This window comes from Coenobita brevimanus, chromosome 31, assembly GCF_032717465.1.
Source record: "Coenobita brevimanus isolate Jiangsu-jjx chromosome 31, ASM3271746v2, whole genome shotgun sequence".
NCBI lineage: Eukaryota > Metazoa > Arthropoda > Malacostraca > Decapoda > Coenobitidae > Coenobita > Coenobita brevimanus.
In genome coordinates this window covers 28,478,941-28,500,031 of record NC_136984.1, presented here as the reverse complement: position 1 = coordinate 28,500,031, position 21,091 = coordinate 28,478,941, and positions in this window count along the sequence as shown.

The window sequence follows — 21,091 nt, the reverse complement described above, 5'->3', positions numbered from 1 at the left end:
GTTATGGCCATTTATGTGGGTGCTCACACCCAGGTGAGAGTGAATGGAGATTTGAGTGATGAGTTTTCCGTGAATGTTGGTGTGCATCAGGGGTCAGTCTTGAGTCCCATGTTGTTTATCATGGTACTTGAAGCCCTTTCACGTGACTTTAGAAACGGACTCCCGTGGGAGTTGTTGTATGCTGATGATTTGGTGTTGATTGCAGAGAATGAAAGGGAGGCGGAGGAAAGGTTTAGGAAGTGGAGAGATGGTATGGGGCAAAAGGGTTTAAGGGTAAATGGAGATAAAACAAAAGTGATGATATCTAGGGTTGGTGGCGGTACTGTCAAAGACGAGGGAGAGTGGCCATGTGCAGTTTGCCATAAGGGCGTGGGAAGTAATTCCATCTTGTGCGGTGTGTGTGATAAATGGGTGCATAAGAGATGTAGTGGTATCGGAGGTAGACTGCGAGATAATGCTGATTTTATATGTACGGCGTGCCGGGGTGAGCAGGTGGAGATCGTCAGACGTGAAAGGATTGAACTTGCTGGTGAATCTCTTGAGTGTGTGGAAGAGTTTTGTTATTTGGGAGACATGTTGTGTGCTGGAGGTGGGGTTGGAGCTAGCTCTGTGGCTAGGGTGAGAAGTGGTTGGAAGAAGTTCAGGGAGCTCTTGCCTCTCCTGACATTGAGAGGGCTCTCCCTACGTGCTAAGGGGTCTTTGTATGCAGCATGTGTTAGGAGTGTAATGCTGTATGGCAGCGAGACGTGGGCAGTGAAGGAGGAAGACATTCGCCGGCTCAGACGTACAGAAATGACAATGATTAGGTGGATGTGCAGTGCGTCCCTGCGTCCAAGGCCTGGAGGGGCTGGGTTTACAATGGAAGAGTTGAGAGGTAGGATGGGACTGGAGTGTATTGGTGTTGTGATGAGGAGAGGTAGATTGAGGTGGTTTGGACATGTGGAGAGGATGGGGGATGATAATTGGGTGAGGAAGATGAGAAGTGTTAATATTGGGGGTGGGGTTATGAGGGGTAGACCGAGAAAGACATGGGACGAGGTCATCAAGTGTGACCTTAGGGTTAAGGGACTGAACAGGGAGGCTGCAATGGATCGGGCAGCGTGGAGAGCCTCCATTAGGTGACCAAGGCCGACACATTCAAGCATGTTGGAGCCTTTAAAAACGAAAACGAAATAGGAAGCTATGTGTATCTGGTGTGTGGGGTGTGGGTACGTCGTGCATGTATAGGTTAAAGAGTGTAGGGGACAAAACAAATCCTTGGGGGACGCCGTTTGTGAAGTTTCTGATTTTTAGAAGACTGACCGGCAAATGTTACGTGTGCACATCTGCCTGCTAAATAGTTTGCCAGCCATCTTTTTGTTATTGTGCATGTTTGTGTTGAGTATTTTGTTTGTGAGGTTGTGGCGGGGGATGGCATCAAAAGCTTTGCTAATGTCTAGTGTGACTAGGAGTGTTCTGTGTGGTGGCCTAGGTGAATTCATGCCATCAAAAACTCTGTGTAAGGTCTGTAAGAAGAGTGTTTGTGGAGTGTAGTGGCATAAAGCCATGTTGTGACTGGGCTAGGGGAATGTGAGGTGTGACTAGTTGTAGTACCAGTCGTTCAGTGACTTTAGAGGGGGTGCAGAGGAGTGTGATGGGGCGATGTGAGGAGGGTAACGTGGGGTCTTTGTTGGGTTTAGGGATAGTGATGATATTGCCATGCTTCCAGATGTTTGGTATTATGTTGTGTGAGTAGCTGTAGTTTGATATGTTGGTGAGTGCTTGTATGCCTTGTGGTCCTAGGTGTTTAAGGTGAATGTTGCTTATGTTGTCTGGTCCACAGGCAGATGAGTGCTTGAGGTTGTTAATGATGTGCTTCGTCTGGTTGTAAGTGAAAGGTGCGTAGTCTGGGTCTGTGGGGAACTGTCTCTTACGTCGGATGATACATCGGTCTTCGAGATGGGGGTTTAGATGGCTGACTTGTGAAAAGTGATTGATGAGTGTTTGCTTGTTGTTTGTTTGAGGGTATGGTGGCTGTTGTAGTGATGGCAGCGTGTGATTGTGTGGTGTTGCTGTTGGAAAGTGTGATGCTGTTTAGTGTTTTGTAGAGTTTACTGATGTTTGTTTTGTGGTCAAGTATTTGGAGGTAATTTTTCCAGTTTAGTGTATGCTGTTCTGATATTTTATTGTTTATCTGAGTGTTGAGTTCTTGTATTTGTTGTATGGTGTCTTGTGTATGGGGTGTTGGGGAGTGTTGCAGTGTGTCCCATTGTCTGATGAGGCCTTGAATTTCTGGTGTGAAGTTGGGGTTGTATTTCATTCTGTTGCCTCTAGGGATGTGTCTTTTGTCTGCGTTTTGTATGATTGTATTGAAAGTGTTCACAGCGGTGTTGATGTTTGTGATGGGTGTACTGTTTAGTGTTTCGAAATGTTGTTCTGTTTCAGTTACAAAGGCCTCCCAGTTGGCTCTCTTATAATTAGAGTATGTGTGTTTGTGGCCAGCTGGGGAGATTCTGGTTTTGGTAGTGATGATGACTGGGAGGTGATCAGAACCTAGGGTTTTGACCACTCTCCATGATGTAGTGGGGGCGAGGTTTGGGGAGCAGAAGGTGATGTCTGGAGATGATAGGAGGAGAAGGGCTTGGTGTGGGATATGGGTATGTTGGTGTAGACTGTTTAGTATGAAGAGATGATCTGTCTGGGATTGTAGTACCAGCCCTCTGTCTGTGTCAGGGTTGTTGACATGCCAGGCCGACGACTTGACGTTGAAATCACCACCCAGGATGATGTTGGGTATGTTAGTGATGTGGTGTATCTGTGGAGAGTAATTGTGTGGTACTGTGGGGGACGATTGGGGAGGAATGTATGTTAGCAATTGTTATGTGTGAGTTGTTACCAGTGCGTATTTTAAGTGATTGTATTTCTGTTGTGGTGTCATGTGGGGGGAGAAGTGACTTTGTGTGTGCACTGGTATCTGCAAAGTTGATGGATTTGTGTACCAGGGTGATGAGTCCACCGCCACCGCCATCGGCCCGGTCTTGTCAAACGGTGGTGAAGTTATGAAATGTCGGTGTTTTCTGTGCTGTGTGTAGTTTTGTTTCTTGTAAGATGGCAATGTGTATGTTCTTTTGTTTGATGAATTGAGAGAGTTCATGTATTTTGGTGTTTATGCCATCTATGTTTAACTGAATGATGTTTATGTTGTGTGTGCGATGTGTGTTGGCTGTTGCAGCATGGGGGGGAGGTGGTGTGGGTGGAGGGGAAGGGGTAGGAGGAGGTTGTGATGGAGGTAAGGGTTGAGGTGGATTAGGTTTGGTTGGAATGGGAGGAGTTGGGGGACTGGATGGTGTGGGAAGGGTCGGTGGGTTTGGCTGTGGAGGTGTGAAGGAAGTAGGAGTAGGATTGGAAGGGGGGTTAATGGGTGAGGGGAAGGAGCATAAGGAGCAGGTCCAGCTGTTTGTGTAATGTTTCCTGGATGCAAGTGTTGTGCAGGTGTCATGGGTCCAGTTCTTGGAGGAATTTCACTGAACTGGACCCTTTGTCTGATGGCTCGACGTGATAGGTTTTGAGCATGTTGGACATATGTATTTGTTGGTGGGTCCTGGATTGCTCTCAATGTCCCTGGCTAGAAGTCATCGTCGAGAAATGACAGCCGGGGAGCCATTTCTCGGTGTAGAAAAAACGGTGTTGTTGTGTGTGTTATGTTGGGAGGTGTGGTACTTGCCCGGGGGACTGAAGCCACTCCCAGGTACTCGAGCCCCGTGAGGGGCCAGGGGGGTTTACGGTGGTTTGGCCCCCATGCTGCCTCTTCTCTTCGACAGCCTCTGGGGGGTAGACCTACGACGAAGACGCCACCGCTCCAGGTCCCCTGTGTGTCTATAGTGCCATGTGTTATTCTGTGTCTGATTGATATGCCGAGTGTTGTAACTCATGTTTATTATAAGACTTTCTTGATTATGTGAAGGGATTGCTTGCATTAGGGAGAATAGTTATTTATTGTACATATTAATTTCTAGCGGGTCCCAGTGCGTGAGTCAAGGTCCCAGTGCGTGCGTCAAGGTCCCAGTGCGTGCGTCAAGGTCCCAGTGCGTGCGTCAAGGTCCCAGTGCGTGCGTCAAGGTCCCAGTGCGTGCGTCAAGGTCCCAGTGCGTGCGTCAAGGTCCCAGTGCGTGCGTCAAGGTCCCAGTGCGTGCGTCAAGGTCCCAGTGCGTGCGTCAAGGTCCCAGTGCGTGAGTCAAGGTCCCAGTGCGTGAGTCAAGGTCCCAGTGCGTGAGTCAAGGTCCCAGTGTGGTGATCAAGGTCCCAGGGTGGAAGTCAAGAGTATCAGAAGACCGGACCAGTGAATTATGAGCTCAGAGGGTCGATTATGAAGAACTATATTGGACTGGACTTGGGACAAAGGAGTTAAGTTTTGTGGAATTTGATATTAGGGCCATATGTTTGTTGAATAACGTGCCAACTGATTCAGGGTTATTCTGTAAGGCTAGTAGCTGGGAAGATTTCTACCTTTTTTTCTTTTTGGTCAATACACATTTCCTCCCACTCGAACTTTGCTTGTATAACCCTTGAGAACTGGTGGTATAGAGTTGACCTAGTAGCTTGTTAATGTGTAACCCAGGAGCATTTTGGGAAATTGCGAAGGTCGCGCATTGGTTGGCCGAGTTGGAGACTGACCCCGTCATTTTGGCATGCTATCACTCTTAACTTGACCACTTGAAAAGTAATAAACTCAACAGAAGAGGCCGCTGTTGGGAGAGAGTCTCCGTCAATCTGAGTTCCCAACTGTTCCGGCACACAGTGGTCATCACTAGTGACTTGATTGCTGCCCCTCTTGACCACGTAAAAGTCTGGATCGCAGAGTGTACCAGTACAAATGGTGTTGCAGCATTGAGATGACATATTAATGTGAGGGTAATTAAACTTGTAAGCAATAAATGAGAGGTCATTTAGATGATTGTCATATTTAAGGTAATAGCTCATCCCCCAGTTCTCAAAGGTTATGTACTTGGAATTAGATGTAGAATTATAGGGTATCTGTATTTGTAGTGTGTACTATTTTGGTGTTGCAGTTGGCCATTTTAATAGTTGAGCTTCACCTCCTGGGGTTGCTCATGTTGTATGATTCATGATGGAGTCCCGTGTTGAAAATTTAATCGACCTTGAGACTGAAATGCCTGAGGGAGTACGTGTGAGGCAGGAACCATCCGCAATTGACGAGAGTTTTGAGCGTATTAGAGATTTGGAGATGTTAAGCCCACCCAGACTCACCCCTACCAAAATTGGAGGCCCATCACAGTATACCCACATAAATCTGGAAATCTATTAAGGCAGTTAACTCCACAGTGGTCAAATTTGCCTGTAGGAGGTGTGCAGAGCTGTCAGGGAAATTCGGTAATACTGGAGTGCAAGGACGTTGACGTTCTAAGGATCAGTGAAATGTATGGTGTACATACTAGGACCCTGGTGGATCACTTTTTAATGCACGTGGAGTCAGTGACTGCTAACTTAGAACAGCAGAAGGCGGTAGCACTCACCCGTATGGACACAGAGTTGCATATATATGATCTGGGAGAGTTAAGTTTATGTGAGGCAGGTGGTACTTATGGAGATATTGAATTGTTGCAACAAGAGTTCAGAGGTCCCACAGGGATCGCGATTGCATTCTGCGAGCTTGCCCAGATGTAGTATAACTCTGAGGATCCACCTAATAGGTTTGTTGGACAATTGAAGAGTAACTTAGGGCACTTTGTTGAGAACATCCTCATATTAACCCTCCCAATATGAAGCAGATATGGAAGAAAGCTATGCTACATACTGTACCCCAGGAAGTTAGGAAACGATTAGAGTTGTTTGAAGATCTGGGAATGGAGGAGACCTTTATTTCAGAATTAGAGAGAAAGGAGTAATAGACAGTGGCATAGAGTGGCCAACGTTGTGGATGAACAAGGGTCTGGCGTTAGTTATGTTGCAGCCCCTACTAGAATCACACATCCTGTTGTTGGTGACAATGCTTGTCCAGTGACTCGAGTACCTGTATATCAGGTATCCATTAAATCTAAACCTACAATGCGGCCTTGTGGGTGGTGTTCAAAATATAATGGCAGTAAACATGACTGGGTGAGTTGCCCAAGGAAACCAGAGCAGGGAAGTTGTTTTGATTGCTTGAAAGTTAACTCTAGAAGGGGACATGAGGGATGCCCTGGTAGACCTAACCTGAGCAGAAAACCTGAGAGAAGCACAACAAGAATACCTCCTGAAACAGCTGATTCCCTCCCACAGTAGGACTCTTAATTCCATCCAGACTCCCAACTGCCAAGGGAATGACAAGAGGACCCTGAGGTAATACTGGCTCCTAGTCATGTCGTGTGTATCGTACAGGATGTAGAACAGAATAAGAGTCGTCAGAACCTTTCAGATGCTGAGGTGGAGGAAGTCCAAAGTGTTCGAGGTGAAGTAGATACTCCAGTGATGCGCTTGATTTTGGGACAGTATCAGGTTTCAGCGTTTGTAGATACTGGTAGTGTAGCAACACTGATGAATGAGAGTACAGCAAATAGATTAGGATTAAAGATTAGCAAGTGCCGACGCTCATTGCATTCAGTATCCAACCACAAATTAACTGCTGTTGGCCAGGTTTCATCGGTACTGCATATCTCCTCCAAGACAAGCATAGTGCAGCGATTTGTAGTGGTCTCAGAATATTATTTGTCAACAGAAGTGCTCATGGGTGCGGACTTAATTGGTAGGGCTATTTTCACTTGGGATGGAGGAGATTAGGTGATGCATTGGGGTGGTCAGCAGTACGAGGTCCAAAATAAGCTTTCCCAGACAGTGAACAGAATAAGGTTCTGGTCTAACCATACGAGAAAAGCAGAAGGAGAGCAAGTGTAGGACCGTGGTACTTGCACAGACATTGATGTCCGTATCCATTGCATTAAAAGACAGAAAACCTGGAGATGTCTTGCATGTTAGTATATTTCAAATTGTTGCATGAGAGTTCGTGAGAACGAGACATGCTATTAACCCATTACCAATGTAACCAAGGGGCCAGTGAAGTTAAATCCACGTCAGATGTTGGGGATGTACCATGTTGTTGACGAGTTGAGTATTACTTATCTTAGCCCTAAAGAAAAGGACAGAAGTCCACCTGAATTAGTGCAACCAGGAGGAGAGACAGAAGATGACCTTGTGGCACCAACAGTTCGGGTCGATAATGCATTGTTACCCCACATGGATCAGGCACAGGATGGGGGTGATCGACGTGCTGCACTTAATTCAATTCTTAGAGGGCTGAAGTGGACAGATGTGTCTCAATCACAGAGGGACAAATTGAGAGAGTTGATATTGGATAATCATGCACTGTTCATTCTGGTCCGAAGGAAATTGGCACCCTTAAAGTACCTAAAGCCCACATTGATACTGTCGACTGAACCCGTGTGTATGCCCTTGTATCGGCATCCTGAGCAAGCAAGGAAGATAATTTCAGAGATGATCGACGAAATGATTGATAAGGACGTGACTGAGGAATCGACTGCTGCATATTTAGCCCCCATAGTCTTAGTCAGCTAGCCGGACGGCAGTAAAAAGATGTGTATTGATTATCGGCCTGTTAATAAAAAGATCAAGATAAATATCCAACCCCTACACCGATTAGACGAATTAGTACAGGAAAGTGCTGGGAAAAACCTTTACTGCACCCTTGATATGAAACACGCCTACCTCCAAGTTCGGTTGGATGAGAGCTCTCGAGACTTGACAACTTTTTCTGATGGGGTTAATTTGTTTAGATACAACCGATTACCTTTTGGATTGTCTGTGAGTCCAGTTATTTTCACGAGGAAAATGCAGCAAGTGTTAGCCCCTTTAGTTAAGAGAAGGTTGGTGCCGTAACTACCTAGACGATGTTGTGATTTGGGCAGACTCTTTCGATCAGATGCTATAGTCGGCCTTGCGCCCGTAAGCACCAGTGGTGTGGCTCGCACCTGTTTACAATGGTGCCACGTTTCCTCAACTTGCGATGTGAAACGGAAGCTATTTATGTACAAGGCATCACAAATTCGATAAATTCAGATGAATAAAACTTACACTTGTGTATTTTGATGGATGAATCAACAGTAATCTTATTATGCATAAAATATTTATACAGTAACACAGAAACATGGCATACATATTGTACAGTGTTGCTAAAAGATATTGTAGTCACTTTTAATGGTTTTTAGCGTAGTTTTAGGGTGGGTAATAATATCACAGTTATGGATATAAGATAATGAGCCTGAAAAAAGAAGAAATATGCCAATATCCAAAGTAAAAGAAATAATTCATGTAATTCTTGTGAGTGGCAATACTTACACACCCAGGAGAGAGAGAGAGAGAGAGAGAGAGAGAGAGAGAGGTCTGTCACTGCCTTCTTTGTATTCATTTGTTCCTTTGTACATACTGCACACACTGATATACATTGTTCCTATTGATGCACATATATCTATACACGTAATTTCTCTCTCTCTCTCTCTCTCTCTCTCTCTCTTCTAATACTGACCACGTGGTAGGTGAATCCAGCCCCCCCTTCCCCTTCCCTCCCTTCTTAATCCCTCCTGGGTGTCTCAGGTCAAATCGCCCTTCACACTTCCCCTCCCCCCTGGACCACCACCCCAACAAACCCACATCCACACTCCCACCCACACCTACACCCACACCCCACTACGTCGGGGTGTATGAATCAGTAACGTAACAAACCTCTCAGCAGACAGTAACTTTGACACTCCATCCACTACTAAATATAACAAAACCAAATTAACAAATGAAAGCACAATTATAAATAACTTATAAAAGAATCAAAAGTACTCAGGGTGGCTCATTTCCCGCCAGGAGAGAGAGAGAGAGAGAGAGAGAGAGAGAGAGAGATAACGGTATAGAAAACGTGGCAACACTGTACACAGGTGCGGGCCACACCTCACCCGCAAACGGCCGGGATTCCGACTATAGACCGACTGAAGATTGCCTTTGGAAGATTAACTGAGTTTGGAATGAAGCTTAATGTTTGTAAATGCTCTTTCATAAGGCAAGAAATTAAGTTCTTGGGACATGTAGTGTCGGAGAAGAGAGTACGCCCAGACAGTAAGAATCTTGAAGCCATTGAACAGATGTCACGACCAACGAAGGCCAAGGAAGTGAGACGCTTTGTGGGCATGTGTAACTTTTATCGCAAACACATTCCTGACTTTGCTGCCATTGCCAGTCCTCTCAATAATTTGCTTAGGAAGGACACAAAATTTTAATGGTCAGAGGAGTGTGAGAATGCATTCTTAGTTCTTAAATAAAAGTTAGTGTCAGCTCCAGTACTAGTAAAGGTAGATTTAACAAAACCTTTCGAGTTACACACAGATGCTAGTGACTCGCACATAGGTGGAACTGTTATGCAGCTGGAGGGCGAGAAAGATCTGAGACCTATTGGATACTTTTCAAAGAAGCTTACCCCGACAGAAAAAGATACTCTGTAACAGACATGGAAGCCCTGGCAGCGGTGAGTGGGTGTAGATTTTTCAGCCACTATTTATGGCGCAAACCCTTTTTCATTGTTACTGACCATAGACCGTCAATCACCATTTTTAAGAAAGACTAAATGCCAACGTATGTCGCGTTATTTGTTGGAGATGAGAGAGAACGATTTTGTGATAAAACATAAAAAGGGGGTGAATCATTGTCCCAGATGCTTTGAGTAGACCAGTAGGAGCAATCGAGGAGGCGTCAGATATAATCCAATATAATGCAGAATTTCGGTGGCTGGGCCTTACGGTGGACGAGGTCCGGGAAGCCCAGAGAGCAGACCCGAGGTGGAGGCAGGTATTTCATTAGAAGGTGGTCAGTTTCCCAGGAAGTTGTCTGGAAATCGTCCCATTTACGCTATCGAAATGAACGAGGAGATTCTGTATGTGTGAAGAGAAGAAATGGGAAAGTTTAGATTGTGCTTGGTAGTACCCAAACGATTAGTTGCTAGTGCCTGTTCAACTGTTCATAACCTTTCACACCTAGGAGAAAGCAATCGGTAGCCATGGCAAGACAGTTTTTCTATTGGCCGTCTCTACTGACTGATGTGCGACATTTTGTTAAATTATGCGTCATGTCAGTAGTTGAAGGGTCACAGGAAGATTGTGCATCATTTTAAGGAATTGCCACCAGTAGATGATAATGGTCAGAGAGTTGCAATAGATCTCATAGATCTGCATAATAGTAGGAGTGGTCACAGGTATTGTCTCACGGTGATAGACCATTTTTCTAGGTATCTACATATCAACCCCCTTCGTACAAAATCCACCAAAGCCGTAGCTGAAGAATTTAAGAAGGACATTTGTAGGTATGGCAAACTACAGGTAGTTATCATGGACAACTGAGGAGAATTCACCAGTGCAGAGTTTAGAGATTTTTGTAGGAGAGCCGGGATTAAGCAAGGATTCTGTCTACCCTACCATCCCCGAGGAAATTCAGTTACTGAGAGAGTGCATAGGACCTTAAGGACAGTACTGGCAATCTTGAGCCAAGAACACCCGAACACGTGGCCCATGCACCTATGCGACACTGAGAAAGCATTGAACGAAGCAGTGCAGATGTCCCTAGGTACATCCCCATTCTTTGCTTTTTATGGACGTCATCCAAATCGCGAGGTAGGAGATTTGCAGTTGCCCACTGATGAAGACTGTTTAGAAAAAATAGGTGTCAAACAGATGCTCAAGGAGATACAACGTCGGATGACAGCAGGATACCTTAACAGGGCAAATGAGGCACGTAGGAATGACTCTCTAGAAGCAGGTGAATTAGTTTGGATCTATGTCGAAGAGTGCTTGCCTGGTACGGCATCAAATCTAAATAGAAAATGGCAGGGTCCTTACAAGATTGTCAAAGTTATCGATCAGGGTAGAGTCTATGAGTTATAAAATGTGTTTGATGGTACCATCTTGAGTAGGGCAGCTGAAAAGGTCAAAAGATATGTTGAGAGAGATGCCTTATTGGGTACGGTGGATCAAAAGTTTTTGACCAGTGAGGAAGAGGAGATACTGCCTAGTGTAAGATCCCGGAGACCCCATGAGAGGTTGCAGTACTCGTAGATGATGGGTGTATGGGGTATATATTGTACATACTCATTTTTTGTTTTTTCCTCTGAGCACGTCTTTTCCTTGCCTTAACTGGCTGGGATCATGGAATCAGGTATGCATTTCTAGGTCTTTCTGGACTGTACCTGTGTATTTATCTTTTCTACCAGTACCTAATGTATGAGTTGTAATTTCGGGTTGATTAATTGGGTTGAGTAGTTGTTTAGGGTATGTCCAGCTTTTGGAGAGATGAGGCGTGGAAGCTGCGTCTTGTTAAATCGAGTAACCATGGTGTATAGACAGTCGTTCTTGCCTTACCTCGAGTCTTTTTTTTTTTTCTTTAGGTTAGATTGTTAAGCTTAGTTAGGGAAAATGAGCTCGCACAGTTAGGATTTTTTTTTTTTTTTTTTTCCTGATTTAGGGAATTGTACAGTTACCTCCTCTTCTAACGAGTACAGTGCGGGTGGTGTGTTTGGTGAAATGTGGCACCACTGTGTTTGTTTATATCGTAGTAATAGTAAGTAATGGGCAGACTCGGCAGAGCTTCCCCTCCGTTACTGTATCTAGTACCTACAAAAACAATGTCAATACTTTGTCTGCAAATTCAAGTGTTTGCCACGTATGTATAATGGAAGGTAGAAAGAAAAAAACAGTAATGCCATTGGATCCCATTGCTTCTCCGACAGGAGATGACTGTGAAGGGAGGTGGAACAGAGGGGAGGGAGGACAGGTGGTGGGGGCGCAAGTATCGAAACTTTGTCATGTTTCGTTTTGAAAGATGAAGGGTGTGATTATACAGATGATCTGAGGTGATCTATAACTCCGTATGCAATAACGTGTAGTGGATGAATGTTGGAGTCTTAATGTTCGTCATACAATGTGGTGAACAACAGTAGTTGAGCATAAATGTTAGAGGGTGTGATGTCCTGTGTCTCGAAACGTGGTTCACCTGAGTCTAATGAGTGTGCAACTCAACTGCTGTAACATTTTTATGGCTGAACCAGGGTGGTCATAAATGATTTATGATTAAGCATGTGACACAACGGTCATGCCATGTTGTGCATCATCCAGTTTGTTTTATTGTGAGGAAAAACAATCATTATATTCTCAAACAATGGTATAAGCAGATGTTATGTTGCATAGGATTATAGCTACTTTGAGTGTTGGACAGCTGTTGGCTAATTGTGCGAAAATGTTGTGCAGTCATCATACTGATGGATCACGCTGAGGTAATGAGATACTGTATTTGCATATCTTGTATTTTAATACAGCAAATTGAAATAACGCTGTTACGTGTGTCCAGTCCACAAATGATGTTGCTTTCTTCGAGGTGGTATTTCATTAGTCTGGATAGTTGTGACAACATCCACAAACATTGATCATCGTATATCATGCTCTCTTTAAAACATTCACATATTAGTTTTCATGCAAGTATTACACATTCAGGCCCTCCTTAGTTCCAGACGCTTTATACCCTTTAATCGTGTGTCTACACTCACACACTGTTCATCCAGAGGGAGCAATATTTCCTTTACCATGCTTGTCTGTCCATTGTCTGCCATTATAACACAGGGTTTTAGTATTTGGCCACGACTAAACAAAATATATCGGTGGCGTGGTGCTGCTGGGAGAGTGTAAAATTGCATAACTATAGTCTACGTGTGTTTGTGCTGAGTCCAGTAATTCATTTCACCGATTTATTCACACTCATGCCAAGATAGCAGCCAAAGTCGCGGTTTTGGTGACTATACTGACTGACCATTGAACACTTGCATCTCCGAGAAGTCTGAGTGAAGTCCTGTTTGCAAGCAATAGAAACATTAAATAGTGCAGTGAAAAATGTCATTTTTATATGTAAAATAAGGAGTGTTTTATGCACCGTGTCATCATAGACATACACAGTATAACACAGCTAAGATAAGCTGGACCTACGGTAGGATAAAAGTTGAGTGCTGCTGGAGCGTCCAAGTAAACGTAAGCAACATTGGTGCACCAGCACCTGGATGGTAAAACCCAACCACCGCGCTTTAGGCAAAATACCCACTAATTCTGACGCTACCCCACCTCGTCCTGTAGATTTACACAAGGTCATTGATAAGGCTGCAATCTCGTCGTAGTGATGCGATATAAGGAAGTCAGTATCAGTTCTCGTTACCTATTAAACGAGGAAGGGCCGGAATTTTGTGTGTGTGTGTGTGTGTGTGTGTGTGTGTGTGTGTGTGTGTGTGTGTGAGAGAGAGAGAGAGAGACTAACACACTAACACAGACTGGTGCATTCATGGTGTCATTACAAGTTGCTACAATACGACATAATAGACCCAGGGAAGGATAGGGTGGTCCTTGTCTCCCTGGGTGTCCTTCTACAGTGACGGTAGCCTAAGATCACCCACCTGTGACAGTGTAAGCATAACAAGCCTCCTTGTTTACAGGCTATTTGAGAGAGAGAGAGAGAGAGAGAGAGAGAGAGAGAGAGAGAGAGAGAGAGAGAGAGAGAGACCCTCTGTCTGTCTGTCTGTCTGTCTGTCTCTCTCTCTCTCTCTCTCTCTCTCTCTCTCTCTCCCAAAATTCTGGCCCTTCCTCGTATAATGGGTAACGAGACCTCATAGTGACTTCCTCATCCTATCACATCACTACGACGAGATTACAGCCTTATCAGTGACCTTGTGTAAATACACTGGATGACGTGGGGTAGCTTCATAACCAGGGGGTATTTTTCCTAAGCGCGGTGGTTGGGTTTTACCATCCAGTTGCTGGTGCACTAATTGTTGCTTACGTTTACTTGGACGCTTTAGCAGCACTCGGTTTTTATCTTACCGTAGGTCCAGCTTATCCTTGGCTGTGTTATACTGTATAAGACAGCATGAAGACACGGTGCACAAAACACTCCTTACTTTACATATAAAATTGCATTGTTCACTGCACTACTTAATGTTTCTATTGCTTGAAAACAGGACCTCATTCAAACTGCTGGGAGGTGAAAGAATGTTCAAAGGTCAGTCAGTATAGTCACCAGAACCGCGACTTTGGCTGCTGTCTTGGCATGAGCGCGAATAAGTTGGTGAAGTGTATTAACAGACTCACTGCACAAATACATGTAGACTATAGTTATACAATTTTACACTCTCCCAGCAGCACCATGCCACCGATATATTTTGTGTAGCCGTGGCCACATACTAAAACCTTGTGTTATAATGGCAAAAGACAGACATGGATAATGTTGCCTAGTGTTGCAGTTCGTTTATATCCGTTTATCACATGCAATCGTTGCAGACGTAATATATTATGTTCTGGAATGGCCAGTTGCATTAGAGTGCACAAACAAGGCTAGACTACGCAATTTTCCTAGCAAAACCACACCAACGAAATGCCCCTTTAACAGTGAATACTGGCCTGATACTATCCTTGCAGCTTCAAGACAGACAATGGACCCATATAGTATATAAATCACAGGACAAAGGGAAGCAGGACCTAAAATATTATCACGTGTAATGCGCCGGGCACTGTGGTGGTGGTGATTGTAGTTGGCAAGAGAAAAGTCGTTATGGTATAGTTGTTTAGAGCCAACCTACGAGATTCATAGTAACAAGTTCGACAACAGATTTTGATATTACGGATATCTGTGATGCCGTGTCCCATGACGCTGAACACTGAAAACGATTTTCCCAAGGAAGTTAGAAAAAGATTAGAATACTTGGTGGGTAAGGGGGTATATTTGAGGAGAGGTTGGTCAGTGGGATGGGGTATTAGGAGAGGAAGTAAATGTTGCAGGAATAGAGAGGGTGGGAGGGCTTGACGACTCTGCTTGGTGGCAAAGCGTGTGTGGAAGTGGACTGTTGTGGAGTACGAGGGAGTGAAGAGGTGGGCAGGTGAGAGTAGTAGGGTCATCACCAACATATGTGCTGTTTGATGTTGGTATAGGAAATATTGATTCCTCTGGATGAACGGTGTGTGAGTGTAGACACACGATTAAAGAGTATAATGCGTCTGGAGCTAAGGAGGGCCTGAATGTGTAATACTTGTATGAAAACAAAAGTATGAATGTTTTAAAGAGAATATGATATACGATGATCAATGTTTGTGGATGTTGTCACAACTATCCAGACTAATGAAATACCACCTCGAAGAAAGCAACATCATTTGTGGACTGGACACACGTAACAGCGTTATTTCAATTTGCTGTATTAAAATACAAGATATGCAAATACAGTATCTCATTACCTCAGCGTGATCCATCAGTATGATGACTGCACAACATTTTCGCACAATTAGCCAACAGCTGTCCAACACTCAAAGTAGCTATAATCCTATGCAACATAACATCTGCTTATACCATTGTTTGAGAATATAATGATTGTTTTTCCTCACAATAAAACAAACTGGATGATGCACAACATGGCATGACCGTTGTGTCACATGCTTAATCATAAATCATTTATGACCACCCTGGTTCAGCCATAAAAATGTTACAGCAGTTGAGTTGCACACTCATTAGACTCAGGTGAACCACGTTTCGAGACACAGGACATCACACCCTCTAACATTTATGCTCAACTACTGTTGTTCACCACATTGTATGACGAACATTAAGACTCCAACATTCATCCACTACACGTTATTGCATACGGAGTTATAGATCACCTCAGATCATCTGTATAATCACACCCTTCATCTTTCAAAACGAAACATGACAAGGTTTCGATACTTGCGCCCCCACCACCTGTCCTCCCTCCCCTCCGTTCCACCTCCCCTCCGTTCCACCTCCCCTCACAGTCATCTCCTATTAGAGAAACAATGGGATCCAATGGTATTACTGTTTTTTTTTTTCTTTTTACCTTCCACAATACATACGTGGCAAACACTTGGATTTGCAGGAAAAGCATGACTTCATACAACATTGTTTTTGTGAGTGCTGGATACTGTAGCGGAGGAGAAGCTTTGCCGGGTCTGCCCATTCACTTACCATTAACTACGATGTAAACAAACACAGTGGTGCCACGTTTCACCAAACACACCACTCGTTAGAAGTGGAGGTAACTGTACAGTACATGTGAGGGGCAGTTCTACCTGTAGGTCTCCCCCTGGAGGTTTCTTACTTGATTTGAGAACCTCGAGCGCCGAATGTATGTGATACTGCAGTACAGGATTGCTCAGAGAGAGAGGGGAAGTTTCCAGTTTCTCTATAGGGCTTGGAGAAGTTGAACTGTGGGGCTCTTGCATGTTAGGAGCGGTAGGTAGGCTTCGTTCGGTCTCTCTGGACAGAGCGCAGTGGAGCAGCTCATGTTACCCTCAGCTAAGCACAAAGTTTCTCCTTATAGCAGGACATTCTCCTCGTGAATAATATACTTCGTGAGTGGCATACGTCGTCAGTTGCATATTGTGGGTAGCATGAGAGAATTTACTCGTGGTAGAGAAATCATTTTTGTTGTTGCGGACAGGATACCCGCAGAACTGTTCTCTAGCGCGGAGCTTCTATAATATCCCACAGTCACAGTATAGGACAGGTTGCCTGGTGTCTTTGGAGGCATGTAGATTGGTTTCCCCTCACGAGCAAGGAGCGTGTGTAACACCCCACATTAGCAGTATTGAGGGAGACTGGTCAAGTAGGTGAACTTACGTACGGAGTTTAAGCATGGGTACTGGGTATTTCCGAGGAGTTCAGGTCCAGTTGCCCGAAGTTTTGGTCTTCCCTAACTGTGGGCGGATGTAGTGCCCAGAAGTGATAATGAGTTGTATCTGGTTCATTTTATATGATCAAAAGTTCGGTTAGGTGAGAGAGTGTGGCTGGGGTATGGCTGTTTCCATGCGAACGTGATCAGAATGTAGATTGTTACCTAGTTGCTAAGTCAGTTTTTTTCCTACTGTGATTTATTAGTATTAAGTCTCTTCTATCTATTTATCTATTGCCAGACACCTCAATCCCGTTCTGGGTGGCCACAAACAAATCGCCTCCAAGTCGCCCTGTCCCCAGCCATTTCACTGCCCTGCTCCCAACTCACACCCCCCTCTCTCATATACCTCTCTACCCCATCCCTCCATCTCATCCTCGGCCTCCCCCTCCCTCGTCCCCCCTCCACCTCACTCACATACACTCTCTTCGTCAGTCTTTCACCCTCCATCCTCTCCACATTTTTTTTTTTTTTTTTTATGTGTCCGACTCTGGGCATAGGATTCACAGCCTGCTATCAAGGTCCAGCAGTCCTCCTACATACCATACACCTCTACATGTCACCACTTCGGCGCTAACACCCACCGTCCATATTGAATACATGCTAGGGCTGTCTCATACAGGACTGGTGTATTGGTATTAGCGGGGGTATTTTTACGACATGGCGGCGGGTCTTCTGGTAGATCAGTAAAGCCTGATTTAATGAAATTCAAATCCTTAAACTGTTCCCTGCCCGAGCCGGGATTCGAACCTGGGTCAGTTAGGACTGCAGGCCACCTCTCTACCGATTGAGCCTCCTAACGCTTCCTATCACATCCACATCCACACCACAACGCTCCTTTATATTGTCATTTGTCAGCCTGTCTCTCCATGTGACTCCACAGGCTCCTCTTAAATAACTCATTTCCACTGCTCTCACTCTTGACTTGTGTCCTTCCAGCAACGTCCAAGCTTCACTTCCATACGTTAGAGTTGGTATCACGATACTGTCATGTAGTAAATTTTTCACTTCCATGCTCACTTCCCTGTTTCTTATCACTGCTTTCAAGGAACCAGCAACCTTTCTTCCCTGCTGTACCCTTTCAAGCACTTCACCCTCCAAACCTCCATCCTTACTCATCACACTACCCAAATACTTAAACATACTCACATTTTCCAATTCCTCACCATCCAACCTCGCTGTACATTCACTGATTTCACCTCTCTCAAAGACCATCACTTTACTCTTCCCTATATTCGCCTTTAGATTCCGTTTCTTACACACCCTCCCAAAACTCATCCACCAAACCTTGCAGCTCTCCTTCATCTTCACTCAACAACACAGTATCATCAGCAAACAACAGTACAGGGAGTTTCCAAACACTACCCTCTCTCACCAGGGCCACTCCAACATCCACTACCCTACCTTGTATCTCTTTTATAACCCAATCCACATACAGATTGAACAACCATGGAGACAGGACACATCCTTGTTTCAACCCAACCTTCAATGAGAAAAATTCACTCAGTTCACCATCCACAAGCACTGCAGCCTTTGCACCATCATGCATACTCTTCACAGCATTCAATAACTTCCCATCTACTCCATATATTCTTAATACTTTCCACAATCCTTGTGTATCCACCCTGTCATATGCTTTCTCCAAATCCATGAAAGCTGCATACAACATCTTTCCCTTCTCTAGAAACTTTTCCACTAAAGATCTAAGAATTAATATCTGATCTACACAACCTCTTCCCTTCCTAATGCCTCCCTGTTCTTCTCCAAATAATTCCTCTGTTATTTCCCTAACTGTCAATAAGTATCCTACCATACACTTTTCCTGTTATACTAAGAAGACAGATGCCTCTATGATTACCACACATTTCTTTTTCCCCTTTTCCTTTGTACAAGGGAATAATTATACCTGACTTTCAATTCTCCAGGACTCGGCCTTCCTCCCAGGCCAATCGGCACATTTTCCACATCATTCTACTACTATCTCTCCCCCATGCTTCAGCATTTCACAACACACTCCATCAATTCCTGGGGCTTTCCCCAGTTTAACTTTCTTCATTGCTTCCACAACTTTTATCCTACTGATTTCTTCCTGTCTTCTCACCTCCCTCCTTCTCCCAGCCATTCCCCAGCCACTTATACGCGCATTACTTCCATCCTCTATGTTCAACAATTCCTTAAAGTGTTCTCTCCATCTGCTCACTTTTTCTCCCTTCTCCACTAGTCATCTACCATTTTTATCTTTCACTCCCCTGCTAACTTGACTTCCACCCTGTCTTACTCTTTTCACCTCTTTCCAGAACATTTTCTTACAGTCCCTCCACTTTACACTCAAGTTCCTTCCAAATTCCTCATCCGCTCTCTTCTTACTCTCTCTTACTAATCTTTTCACCTTTCTTTCTTTCTTACTATAACTCTCTCTTCCGCGTCTCAACTTCTTCCACGCCCCTATTTCTCATCCATTCATTGTATGCTTCCTTCTTTTGTGCCGCAGCCTGTCTCATCTCTTCAGTCCACCATGCTGTTCCTTGCACACACGTCAGTCTTCTCTTCATCCCACACACCACATCACATGCTGCACATATTTCTTCTGTAAATATCCTGCACACACCTTCCACGTCCCCTATCTGCTCCAATTCATGTTTGCCCAATCGTTCCTCCACTTCTCTTTTATACTCTGGCTGTTGTCACGTAATCCAGCATAATGTACCCATGCGCAAAGGGATGTGAGATACGATGATTTTCATTGTTTTTTTCGATGTAAGGGTATAGAGAGAGTTAGTTGTAATAATTGCAACTATGGAATATCATTTTCTCGGGTAATCAGTTGTAGGCGGAAGCACATCACACTGAGTCTATCACGAGTATATAGTAATGAAAGTTTTAATTTCTGTAAGCCATCATCCTCCCCCCCCACCCCTTTCCACCACGCAAGACTGGCGTGACACTCGCTCACCGGCCGTGAAATGTGACGGATGGTCGGTACTGTCGTCATCCTCCCCCCCAACCCCTCCAAGGAATTATGTAATTTGATAATATTGTTGTTTGATATGTTGAAACGCGAATAAGCGATACCCCATGAGTGATAATAGTGATGACAAGAGAAACAGACTCAGGTATGAAGTGTTGTCGTTCCTCACGAGGTGTTGGTGTTTGATCACGCGAGTTGACGCCATTGGGGAGTTCCCGCTCACCTCCATTGTATTCCTAGCTCTGGATAGTGAGGTATTTCCCATATATTTGTGTACTGTACCTTATATTATTATTTAGTGTGTAACTGGAGTACAAGAATGCTAGCTACAGAGTTCTGTTTGAGCCTCAGATAAATGTGAGATTTTTGTGGGCCAAATATCAGGTGCCTTAGGACTGTAAATTGTTTATTAATGTGTTGGGATGACCTTGGAATTCAGTACTTATTAGGGCTGTGTTAGTTGTGAGTTAATGTTCACGTAGTTACTTTGTGAGGCACAATGATACCGACCCAATGATGTTTTTCATGTTCATGTTAGGATTATTCATGCATATTTGTTTTAGTACTTTTCTCCTATGGTATCCCTATTATTTTGAGCAGACCGATGTGTCTGTAGTGCCATGTGTTATTCTGTGTCTGATTGATATGCCGAGTGTTGTAACTCATGTTACTTTATTATGAGACTTTCTTGATCATGTGGAGGGATTACTTGCATTAGGGAGAAAGATTATTTATTGTACAAATTAATTTCTAGCGGGTCCCAGTGCGTGAGTCAAGGTCCCAGTGCGTTAGTCAAGGTCCCAGTGAGGGAGTCAAGGTCCCAGTGCGTAAGTCAAAGTCCCAGTGTGGAGGTCAAGGTCCCAGTGTGGAGTTCAAGGTCCCAGGGTGGAAGTCAAGAATATCGGAAGACCGGACCAGTGAAGTATGAGCTCAGAGGATCGATTATGAAGAACTACATTGGACTGGACCTGGGACAAAGGAGCTAAGTTTTGTGGAATTTAATATTAGGGTCATATGTTTGTTGAATAACGTGCCAACTGATTCCGGGTTATTCTGTAAGGCTAGTAGCTGGGAAGATTTCTACCTTGTTTTTGCTTTTTGGTCTTGTTAATACACATTTCCTCCCACTCGAACTTTGCTTGTATAACCCTTGAGAACTGGTGGTATAGAGTTGACCTAGTAGCTTGTTAATGTGCAACCCAGGAGCATTTAGGGAAACTTGGCATGCCAAGGTCGGGCTTGGGTTGGCCGAGTTGGAGACTGACTCCGTCATTATGGCATTCTATCACTCTTAACTTGACCACTTGAAAAGTAATAAACTCAACCGAAGAGGCCGCTGTTAGGAGTCTCCGTCAATCTGAGTTCCCAACTGTTCAGGCACACAGTGGTCATCA